Consider the following 12035-nt stretch of genomic DNA (forward strand, 5'->3'; position numbering starts at 1 on the left):
ATTCCAAAAGTGGTCCATGACTCCACCTAAAAATGACAAATCTCGGATTTAGAAAAAGATGACCTCCTTGTATCTGCATTGCAGAGTCCTCCTGAACTTTGGGGTTTCCATCCTCAGATATCAGGTGTCCTCTCAGGGTCTGCACCAGGCGTGAAGCCCCCAGAACCTGGATCAGGTGCAGCGTACTGACACTGTACTGCTGGGTGGAGAATCCCAGATGGGGTCAAGGTGGGGAGTGTTTGATCTGAGGGGCGAATGAAGACATCAGTGCAACTTGGGGTGTAGGTCAGATGGGTCAGGGCAAGTATTATGTGTTGAATTGTGTCCCCAAAAAGTATGTCAAAATCTTAACTCCTATACCTATTGTCTTATTCATCTATTGCTGCTATAACAGAAATACCACAAGTGGATGGTTTTAACAAAGAGAAATGTATTTCTTCACAGTAAAATAGGCTAAAAGTCCAAATTCAGGGTGTCCACTCCAGGGGAAGGCTTTCTCTTTCTGTCAGCCTTCTCATCAATCTTCCCCTGGACTAGGAGCTTCTCTGCTCAGGGATCCCAGGTGCAAAGGACACACTCTGCTCAGTCGCTTCTTTCTTGGTGGTATGAGGTCGCCCTGTCTCTCTGCTCCCTTCTGTCTTTTGTATCTCAAGAGATTGCCTCAGCACACAATCCAATCTTGTAGGTTAAGTCCTGCCTCACTAACACAACTGCCTCCAATCCTTCCTCATTGACATCACAGAGGCAGGATTTACAGAATATAGGAAAATCACACAATACCAGGAATCATGGCCCAGCCCAATCAATACACACATTTTTGGGGGGACATAATTCAATCCATGACACATGTGAATGAGACCTTACTTGCAAATATGTTCTTTGAAGATGCTATCAATTAGATTACCATGAGGTCCTACTGGAGTAGGGTAGATTTTAAAGAGGAGAAGAGACACAGACAGGGAGACAGAGGAAACGTGCCATGTGACACGGCAGCTGCAAGCCACAGAATGCCTGGAGCCACCAGAAGCTAGGAGAGAGGCATGAAACAGAATTCCCCTCAAAGCCTCAGAGTAAATCAACATGGCTGATATCTGATGATGGACTCCTTGTCTCCGGAACAGTGAGAGAGAACCAATTCCAATCCCTGCCGAGAATTTGCATTACTGTCAAGTTCCCAGGCGATGCTAATGCTGCTGGTTAGGGACCAACTCTGAGAACCACTAGAAGACCAGTGTGTCTCAAAATTTATCATACATAGGAATCACTTGGGGAGCTTGTTAAATTGTAGCTTCTGATTCAGTATGTCTGAGGTGGAAATGCAAATTCTCAGTAGGGGTTTGATTCGTAATGAACTGGTTTGAAGTTCTGCAATAACCATCTGTTCTTATAACCACCAACACAAAGCAAAACTCACCCCTGATACCACCACCAAGTTGATTACGACTCATAGTGATCCTATAGGACAGAGCAGAACTGCCCCATAGGATTTCCAACGTTGGAAATCTTTACAGAGGCAGACTGCCACGTCTTTATCTCACACAGTGGCTGGGGGATGCGAACTGCTGACCTTTTGGTTAGCAGCCCAGCGCTTAACCAACGTGCCACCAGGGCTCCTTTATAACCACCGGTTTGTGGTATTTGGTTATTGCAGCCCTGGGAAACCAAAACAAAGAGTGATTCAGGATGAAGAGGGAAGTAAGTGGGGGAGCCCTGGTGGTGCAGTGGTTAAGCATTCAGCTGCTAACTGGAAGGTTGGCAGTTAGAACCCACCAGCCACTCCATGGCAGGAAGATGTGGAAGTCTGCTTTCATAAAAAGGTACAGTTTGGGAAACATATGGGGCTGTTCTACTCTGTCCTATGCAATCGTTATGAGTTGGAATCGATTTGATAGAAATAAGTTTGGTTTTAAGAGGGAGTCCCTGGTGGTACAAATGGTCAATGCACTCAGCTATTAACTGAAAGGCTGGAAGTTCGAGTCCACCCAGAGGTGCTTTGGAAGAAAGGCCTGGTGATCTGAAAAATCAGCCACTGAGAACCCTATGGAGCAGAGTTCTACTCTGATGCACATGAGGTCCACATGAGCTGGAGTCAATGCAATGGTAACTTTTTTTTTTCTAAGAGGCTGTGAGAGACCAACTGTAATGTGCTACCAGCTAAATCACTGACATTGGTCCAATATCAAAACTTAAAGGGTCCAAGCAGTGCTGGTCCCCCCATTCACAGAAGCCTTCATTTATTCTCTTCACATTGATTTTCCCTTTTTCGTCTTAGGATCTTACACTTTTGGGAGATTTGTAGCACGCGTACACAGTCTTGTTGGTTACTTCAATCACCTGAGCTACTCTTTGCTCCCCAATCCCTCTGCTACAAACTCATATGTCCTTCAACCAAGGAGTACATGGTTCTGACATAAAAATTCCTGTGAATATAGCTGAGGTCACAAGTAATCAGGAAGATAAGTCCTCTGTCAGAGGAAAACAAGTGATGTGTTCAGGTGTCAAACCCCTGTGTCCTTGTTAAAATGCCTTGGCAGGGGCATCTAACCCCCTTGTCTAACTTCACAAGAGGGGAGGAGAATCAACATCAGCAGCCCAAGGCTGATTCTTATGAGAGAGAAGTCAGACATGCCTCCTCTCTCCACCATCTTTACCAACTCTGACACCAGACGTCCCTCCCACCATGGCACTTCCCACTTCTCTGCTGAGTTAGATAATTCATTGCAATGGCCACACGGAACTCACAGATCATACTCATGATTATGGGGTTCGTTAGGGAAGTAACTGGTTACAATTTAGGTTCAGGAGCACTCAGGATAGAGTTCTTCCATCAGGACAGCCTCTTCTCAGCTGTGCTCGCAGGTAGGTTTCTCTTTGGCTCTTAGCCCTTCGCCTTGGCCTCTGCCCTGCTTGGGCAAGTGTTAAAAAGCTCTTTTAGACAGAAAGGGCCACATGAACCAGAGACTTACATCATCCTGAGACCAGAAGAACTAGATGGTGCCTGGCCACAACCGATGACTGCCCTGACAGGGAGCACAACAGAGAACCCCTGAGGGAGCAGGAGATCAGTGAGATGTAGACTCCAAATTCTCATAAAAAGACCAGATTTAATGGTCTGACTGAGACTAGAGGAATCCCGGCGGTCATGGTCCCCAAACCTTCTGTTGGCCCAGGACAGGAACCATTCCCAAAGACAACTCATCAGACATGGAAGGGACTGGACAATGGGTAGGAGAGAGATGATGATGAAGAGTGAGCTACTTATATCAGGTGGACACTTGAGACTGTGTTGGCATCTCCTGTCCGGAGGGGAGATAGGAGGGTAGAGAGGGTTAGAAACTGGCAAAATTGTCACGAAAGGACAGACTGGAAGGGCTGACTCATTAGGGGGAGAGTAAGTGGGAGTAAGGAGTAAGGTGTATATAAGCTTATATGTGACAGACTGACTTGATTTGTAAACGTTCACTTAAAGCTCAATAAAAATTATTATATATATATAAAAAAAGGCTCTTTTAGCTTGGCTGATAAGTACCCAGAGGCACCCCACTTCGCCAGTAAGCCTTGGCACGAAGGCGCTCAGCTCTAGCTCTGTGGATCAGCAAATATAACTCCACCAAGTTCTCAGAGGCACCCTACTCCACCAGCAAGTCTCCTTCCCGAAGATGCTCAGCTTTCTTGCTTCAGTGGATCGGGAAGCTGGTCTCCTGCTTCTGCTGCCACTGTTTCTCTGCCACTGCCTCTTGCTGTCTTCAGTGTTACAACTTTCTCTCTCTCTCTGTAGGTCTCCTGGTTCCAGGAGCTTCTCCGCACAGGGATCCTGGGTCCAAAGGATGCCCTCCACCTGGCTGTTCTTTCTTGGTGGTAGTGAGATCCTCCCTTCCTGCTTTTGGGATGGCAAAACTGACCAATTCCTTTGTTAGGGTTCCTTATACCTTATTTACATAGTTCTAGTCAATCATTGTGTGTGAATCACACAGACTATGGCTAGAAGGGCCAGATTAAGTAATTCATTGCAACACAGACCTTTAGCTCATCTGTATCACCACCACACCTCCCTCCTCCCCCACAAGACTAGTAGAGAGTTACATGTATCATGTCATAAGTCTCTAGGGTGTGGAGTTGTGGGAAGGGAGTCTGCCCAGCTAGTGTCCACCAGTGGTCGGCAAAGTAGCCTCTGGACTAATTCCCCTGCTTTCCATTGCATAGTCTGGTCATTTGACCAATGACTGCTGTTCACATTAAGGGCCATTGGGATCAAAAGGCCCAGACTCAAATCTGATTTCTGCTGTTTATTGTATGACCTCAGAAAAGTCATTAAACCATCCAGAACTTTATTTTCCTGACTTAAAAAATGGGGACAATAACAAATTCGTGTCCCACCGTCCTAGAGGAGAATTTGAGAGAGAAAAAAGAAAACAAAACTAGCATTTACTACCTATCTATTGTGTGTCAGGCCCTAGGTTTATAATCATTATCCTTTTTAAACTTTACAATCTCCCAAAATCTCCCAGGGTTTCTGTGAGGGCCCACTGAAACCGACCATTCAATAAACGTTTATTGAGAGTTTTATTTTAAGCACTGGGGGTACTGCAGTGAATAAAGCAAATGCCCTGCCCTCCTGCAGCTTACATTCTAGTGGGGGAGATGGACAATAAATGAATGTACAGTGCTAGGTGGTGATAAAGGTTATGAAGAAAAATAAAGCAGAGAGGAACAAGAGAGAGGGAAGGACAGATGCGATATTCTCTGATGGGGGACATTTGAGCAGAGATCCAAGGAAATGAAGGAGAAAGTCAAACCCTGGGAGAAGAGAAGTCCAGACAGAGAGAACAGCAAGAGCAATGGCCTGAAATGGGAAGACGTCTGGCTTGTTTGAAGAACGGCAAGTGGTGGTCAGTGTGGCTGGAACAGAGGGACCCAGGGGAGAATAGTAGGAGATTCGGTTAGAAAGTAGAGACTGCAGAAAGGACTTTAGATACCAGGATCATGGATATGAAAATGCGCTACCAATAGTTAAGCACCGTGCACAATAGATGTGCTACTTCATTCATCTGCCTTTTAGATCTTGGAATTCTCTTTAGCTTAAATTTATATTTATATATATATATAAATACAGGTGTGTCTTACAGACAGTTAAAGGCTACAGATTTTAAATGCACAGCTTGATGGGTTTTGATAAACCCAAACACCCACGTGATCACCACCCAAATCGAAATATATAACCAAGATTCCATCACCCCAGAAATTTCCATGATGCCCCTTTTCAGTCAATATTCCACTCCCCAGAGGCAACCATTGTGCTGAGTTCTATCACTAGAGATTAGTTTTTCCTGTTCTTGAACTTCATATAAATGGAATCATGCAGTGTGTAGTCTTGTGTAAGCCTTCTTCCACTCAGCATAAAGTGTTTTGAAGATTCATCTGTGTTGCTACATACAGTGATAACTCATTCCTTCTTATTGTTGGGTATTATTCCATCAACCCACGCTTGTCAGAAGATATGAAGTGGTAACTCACTGTGGTTTTAATTTGCATTACCCTGATGACTAAATAAATTAGGCACCCTTTTCATCTGCTTCTTGGCAATTCATATATCTTCTTTTGAGAAATGTCTGTTCAAGTCTTTTGGCCTTATAAAGGTAGATTGTTTATCTTTTTACTATTGATTTGTACGAGTTCTTTACATATTCTGGATATGAGTCTTTTGTCAGATATACATTTTGTGCGTATTTTTCTCCTAGTTTGGCCATGCATTTTTATTTTCTGAGTTTTGTCTTTTGATGAGGAGAAGTTGTTAATTTTGCTGATGTCAAATTTATCAATTTCTTTTGTGGTTAACGCTTTTGTGTCCTGTCTAAGGCAATTAACAAAAACAACAACACCTACTACTACTTGCCTCCATGACCTCTTGTTAACTGACAACATCTTCAAAGACCCTATTTCCAAACAAGCCACATTCACAGGTACTGGAGATCAGGACTTCAACATATCTTTTTGAGGGACACAATTCAATCCATAACAGACACCTAGAGGCCTACTGACTGTGATGTGACAGTGGCCTCAGAGCTGGTCCTGCCATCTCCCAAAATGGCACCAATAAGAGGTTTTAGTTTTTCAGTACCCTAGATAACACTGGAGCCCTGGTGGCACAGTGGTTAAGAGCTTGACTGCTAACCAAAAGGTCAGCAGTTTGAATCCACCAGGGGATCCTTAAAAACCCTATGGGGCAGTTGTACTCTGTCCTATAGTGTCACTATGGGTTGGAATCAACTCAACGGCAACAGGTTTGGTTTGGGTTTTGGTAGATTGCACGGGAACCAACATCTTGAGTATAAAATTTCTCCTGCTCCGTATTAGGAATATTTTTTCAAAATAGATTATCACGAAGAGGAGTTACTGAGTCAAAGGTTATGTGCTTTTTAATGATTAGATTTATTTCCAAAAGTAACAATAATAGTGTAACCTAAATGCAGCGACGGCACTGGGTTTAAATGCGGTAGACAGCTGTTACTTTTTTTTGTCCATCCTGCATCTTTCCTTTAGGGAACCACCATTTTTCAGTCTGTCAGTTATCAACACACGCACGCACACACACACACACACATTTGCATCTATATTTGTCTCTCTACCTATTGAAGAGTATCACTCTTTTGGAGTTTTTTTTTAATTTTATTTTTGTTGTTGAGACTATACACAGGAGAAATATACCAACTCAACAATTTCTGCATGTATACTTCAGTGACATTGATTACATTCTTCGAGTTGTACAACCACTCTCACCCTCCTTTTCAGAGTTGTTCCTCCCCATTAACATAATCTCACTGCCCCCTAAATTTCCTAACTAATCTTCCGTGTTGCTGCTGTCAATTTGATCCCATGTAGATACATCTTAAAAGAGCACAATGCTCAAGGCAGATGTTCTTTGCTAGTTAAACTAAATCATTGTTTGGTTTTCTTTTGGAGGCTTTGACATGACTCTAAAACAATATCTGTTTTCCTCTGGAATTACAACTTCTAGGGTCAAGGGTCATGTAAGTCTGGAGCTACTGGGAACCCTCTTGTCACTACTAAGTAAGAGCCTGTCGGGGAATGAGATCAAGCAGAGGCAAGTGAATTTGAGAGGTAAAAACACATAGAGTCCCGTGATGCTACTAGATTCAGCCATGCCTGAATGCCTTAAATTTCTTGGCTACATGAGCCAATAGATTTCTTTTTTGTCTAAAGCTATTATGAATTGGCTTGTTTGCAACTGAAGGAGTCCTGATCAATATACTAAATAGCTTATGAGTATTCTTATAAATATATAATCTTAGTCCATGTCCTTTACGTTATGGGATCTAGGCTCTGTCTTTTAAGGTTTGTTCCATTCTGGTATTGGGGAAGGGAGATGAGAATTTATCTCTGACTGCTCCCTGGTCCATCAATGCTTTCAGGCTGTGACTATACCACTACCTGGCTCTTGGTAGTCACTTTCTGCTCCAGCATGGATCTCTCTCTCTTCACCACTGGCATTCTCTTTGAGATGATGCTGCAGTACCTCATTAGGCTGGTATGGGGAAGGCCATAACCCCCTTATGGGTCTGTCCCAAGCACAGACACTGGCTGCCCTTTAATGTCCCATGGCAAAGACTTGGCTTGCAATTGTCAACCCAACATTACTTAAGGCTCGAAGATAGCAAGAGGAACCTTTGAGCTTAAAGAAACAAACTGAAAATTAGAAGCTAACAATGACTGCTCTAGGGGAAAACCTTTGGCCAGAAGTCCTACCCCAGTCCCATTGTTAGCCTCTCTCACCCTCTTGGCCTTTGCCCTTTTCCCCTGCTCCCTTCATAGACAGATGGACCTCTGGCACCTCCTGCTTTGGGTCTATACTCTCTGCCTTTAGATTTGCCCTTTTCTAGAATGACTGGCTACGGGACTGGCTGTTGGCTTCAGGAAACAAAACTCTACCTTCCAGGATGATCCAGGAGAACCTAAGCATCCATAACCATACATGTTCCAAAGTCTGAGTGGCTTCAGTATGAAGTGATACCAGTGGGGTCAGCACAACAGTTCAGGAGGCCTCGGCACTCCACACAGGATCCTGAAGGGCTCCATCACCAACAGGAAATGGCGATAGGCCTCAGCATCGTTCCTGTGAATATAGCCTGGTCTCTCCTGGGGACCCTCCTGGACAGAAGACACCCACGTTCACACACAAACACCCACACACCACCTACAAACACACACACACCCCACAACACACACCATACACATGTATATGCTTCTGCCAAGAACAAACAATTTGTAAAGCAGTCCTGTCCACAATCCACATCTATATACTAAGAGGACAAAAAAAAAAAAAAGATCTTGGTCCTTAAGATAAAATCATTTAGCAAGATTTCCATCTACACACATTCAAGGCAACCTTACCTTTTACGGCTGGTCCTGGTCCACTTTCGAATAAGACCTGATCTTACCTCCGCTCAGTCAAGTCCCAAAGAAGTCTTTCTCCCACAAGAAGAGGGGCCCATGCCCCAAAGGCTAATTTAAGACTTTTCCTCCTTCAACACAGAAAACAAGAAAGCTTTGAAGTTAACATTCCTTTGCCCTAAGAAGAAGTTTTAAAAATCTGAGCTAAATGTCCTAGACAAGACTCAAGGTTAAAGCACCTGGGCTTCCCCTCCCCCTCTTTTTCCCTCTAGGGGTCTCTGCAAATAGAAAGTTGTCCCTAGGCCCAGCCCTGCTTGGGGGGAAGGTGGAGGAGTCCATCTTCAGAACAAACTCCAGGGCTCACGGTTTCAGCTCCTCCATTGGTGGTTTCCTTGTGACTCCCACTGAAGAACTTCCTCGCCAGGCTCTGGGCCAGGAGGATTGTACTGATTCCCAATGGAGGCTCAGTTGGAAGTAACCCAGGGTCACACAGCTAGGGACAGGCTGAGCTGGAATTCCCACCGAGGGCTGGCTGACCTCGGAGCCTGAAGTCCCTTCTACCCAACAACAACCTTTCAATTTACACTACCACTCCCCACAGAGAGTTTGTAAATCTTCTCATCTACCCAGTCCACCGTCCCCTTTCTCTTACTCTCGAGAAAGCTTTTCTTGTCTATTCTAAGTCTCGCTCGCTGTGTCCGCCTTACTTTGTTTCCTTTGCTTCACATGAAAACACTCCTCTGATAGCCTAGGGGCCCTCCGGACACTGCCCCCTCTCATCTCTCTTCCGACACAAACAGGAACTCCATCCCCAAGGCCAGGGGTTTCAGATAAAAACTTCATTCCACGCCTTTCCCTGCTGTCACAGGCTTCTCTCCATCTCCTCCCAGAATCCTCCTGGGCCCTGAAAGGCTCACTGCCATAGCCCCATCCCCACCCTCAGTGTGGCTTCCTCTTCCATCCTTCCCCATCTAATTTTTTCAACCTTATTTATATAAGTCATGTAATTCAACCTGTTCTTTCTATCTCCTCTGTCCCACGTTCTCAGAGGCCCCCACTGTGAACACTTCCCGTCAAGGTGATAATTTCTGTCAACCTAGGGCAATGGCAAGAATGCAAGTTCTAAGATGTGGATTGAATTCTTCCTTGACCACTTACCAACTCAGTGACTGGGCACGAGTTTCTGACCTTCTCTCACCATCAGTTACCTTGTCTCTAACTCTCTTCTCATTGGACTCTTGGGAGGATGAATTGGGATATAAGTTTCATTCATCCATTCAAAAAATATTTCCTTTTTGAGTGAGTGCCATGCGTTGAGTGCCAAGCATTGTATCTCCACCTTCAGCTTAGTAGCTTACAATTAAGCAGGTGAGGCACCTGGTGTGTGTGCCTAACACACAATAGATGCTCAGTAAATGTGTGTCCCCTCCCCGCATCTCCAGACCAGGAAAGATCTCTTTATAGTTGTTTCACTGGAAATTTTCCCATTTCTCTGCAGTTTCCCAGGAACAAGCAGTCTCTGGTGATGTTTTGCAAATTAGTACATCCCTCTGCAGATGGCAGGCCTGAGATCAGAGAAGTACACCGTGGGCACATAGCCGCATGGTAGGCTGGCAGGTGGCTGACAACGATGTCCCCAAATCAAGCTGATAGACACTGCTTCCCCTCCCTGTCCCTTTCAGCCCCTAGTCCACCTTCTTCTCCAGCCAGATGTGTCCACTTTTCTCTAGCTTGCCCCTGCTCAAGTCAAACAGAGAATTTATTAACTTGTGTATCTGGGAAGTCCAAGGGCACTTCAGTCATGGCTGGATGCAGGGGCTGAAACAAGGACTTCAGAGCAGTCTCTGTCTGTGTCTTCTTTCTGTCTCCCTCTCTCTGGTGGTTTGAGTTTCCAGCTGGCCTTCTTCATGAGGCAGGGAAGATGTTCAATGGCAGTCCCAATTCTGCTTCCTAGAAGAATTTCTTAGCAACTTAGCAGAAAAGACCATCTTTCCCAGTAACTTCAGCAGAAAAACCCCAGGGAAGGCCTCTGATTGGCCCTGCCTGGTCACATGCCTATCCCTGAGCCAATAACTGTGGATGTGGAATGGGGTGTTCTAACTGAAGCAAGTACCTACCTTTGGGAACCAGGGTAAGAGGAGGGCAGGGTCAGCTTACCAGAACCACAAAGAATGAATTCCCCACCAGAAAGAGGATGGGCTACAGGGCAGACAAAAACAGCATATACTGCCCATCGATATCCTCAGTGCTGTATCCACAACTGCTGGCATTACTTCTGCCTCTTGTTCAGAGAAGCTACACCTGCAAGGAGAGAAGAGCATGGATGTTAGGGTCAGGTGGATCTGGGTGCAAATTGTAGTTCTGCTGCTAAGTAAACTGTGTGATACTACTCGAATTCCTTAACCTGTTGGAAGTTCAATTTTCTCATCTGTAAAATGGGGATAATAGTTCTTACTGTGCAGATTTATTGTGAGGATTCATCAAGCCAACTACCAAGCCCAGTATTTGACATGGAAGAGTTGGTTAATGAATGACTCATCTCCTTGCCTCTGGTTGCTTTCTGGGTCTCAATGCCCCAACACCATGGGTCTATCCGTACTTGGAAGCCCACCTGCTCCTCCTGTCTGGAAGGCAGGAGGTCTCACCAGGAGGTGATACACATGGTTTTTTTCTTGTTTGTTGTTTCCATCTTGTTGAAAGATGTGCGGTTTTTGCATTGTCACAGAGCAAATAGATTCTTGACATATGGGGCTCTATTTAGGTGCCTGATTTAATTAATCATGCTAAATATAATATTTCACCATCATTCTATTACTAAGAATGCTATTTAAAAAGAAAAGAAAAAAAAAGAACGCTATTTTTCTCCAGGATCTTCATTCCTTCATTCCTTCTTTTAACAAATACTTCCTTAGTGCTCACTCTGGGCTAGACGCTGGGGTTCTGGTGATACACAGAGAGAGGTTTGGCCCTTGTCTGGGGTAACCAGAGAGGCTTCCCAGCAGAGGTGGCATTTGAACTAGGTTCCTTAGGATAGGTGGGAATTCCTGCAGCAAACACAAGTGCAATGGAGAGACCAGAAGAGAAGGGGCATGGTCCATCTGGGACAGGACAGAGGCCAGAGTGTTTGGAGGGACAGGCATACAGGGGAACAGCTCAAGGTGAGGTCAGGTGGTTGGCAGGGGCCAGATCACCTAAAGTCCACTCTAAGGATTTTAGCCTTAATTCTAAGGGCCAAAAGCTCAAAATCCATTTCCGTGGAGTGAACTCCAATGCATAACAACCTATAGGACAGAGTAGAACCACCTCATGGGTTTCCAAGGCTGTAATCTTTACAGAAGCAGACTGCCACACCTTTCTACTGCTGAGTGGATGGTGGTTCTAACCTCCGACTTTTCAGTTAGCAGCCAACCGCTTAACCGCTGCTTCACCAGGGCTCATTCTAAGGGCAACAGGGCTCAACTAGCTCAAGGGCTGCACTCTGACAGAAGTGGAAGTGCTCCCCAGAAGGTGGTACATAAGAGTTTTTTGTTTGCTTGTAATTTCCAACTTGATGGCAAGTTGTCCACTGTTTGCAAGTCACAGAGCAGAGAGTGGAACAGGGCAGGTGGAGCTCACGGCATGGGAGC

At 45.0% G+C, this 12035-nt stretch overlaps 1 long non-coding RNA gene across 1 annotated transcript in view; it reads right to left on the reverse strand.

Annotated features, from left to right (window-relative positions):
- LOC111751755 (uncharacterized) overlaps positions 1-10047 on the reverse strand; it is a 74713-nt gene extending 64666 nt beyond the window's left edge. The window contains exons 1-2 of the long non-coding RNA XR_010318401.1: positions 9062-10047; positions 8410-8540 (exon numbers count right to left, since the gene is read on the reverse strand). This is a non-coding gene — a long non-coding RNA (uncharacterized LOC111751755). The remainder of the gene's footprint in view (positions 1-8409; positions 8541-9061) is intronic.
- Positions 10048-12035: the final 1988 nt, after the last annotated feature.

Source organism: Loxodonta africana, chromosome 18, assembly GCF_030014295.1.
Source record: "Loxodonta africana isolate mLoxAfr1 chromosome 18, mLoxAfr1.hap2, whole genome shotgun sequence".
NCBI lineage: Eukaryota > Metazoa > Chordata > Mammalia > Proboscidea > Elephantidae > Loxodonta > Loxodonta africana.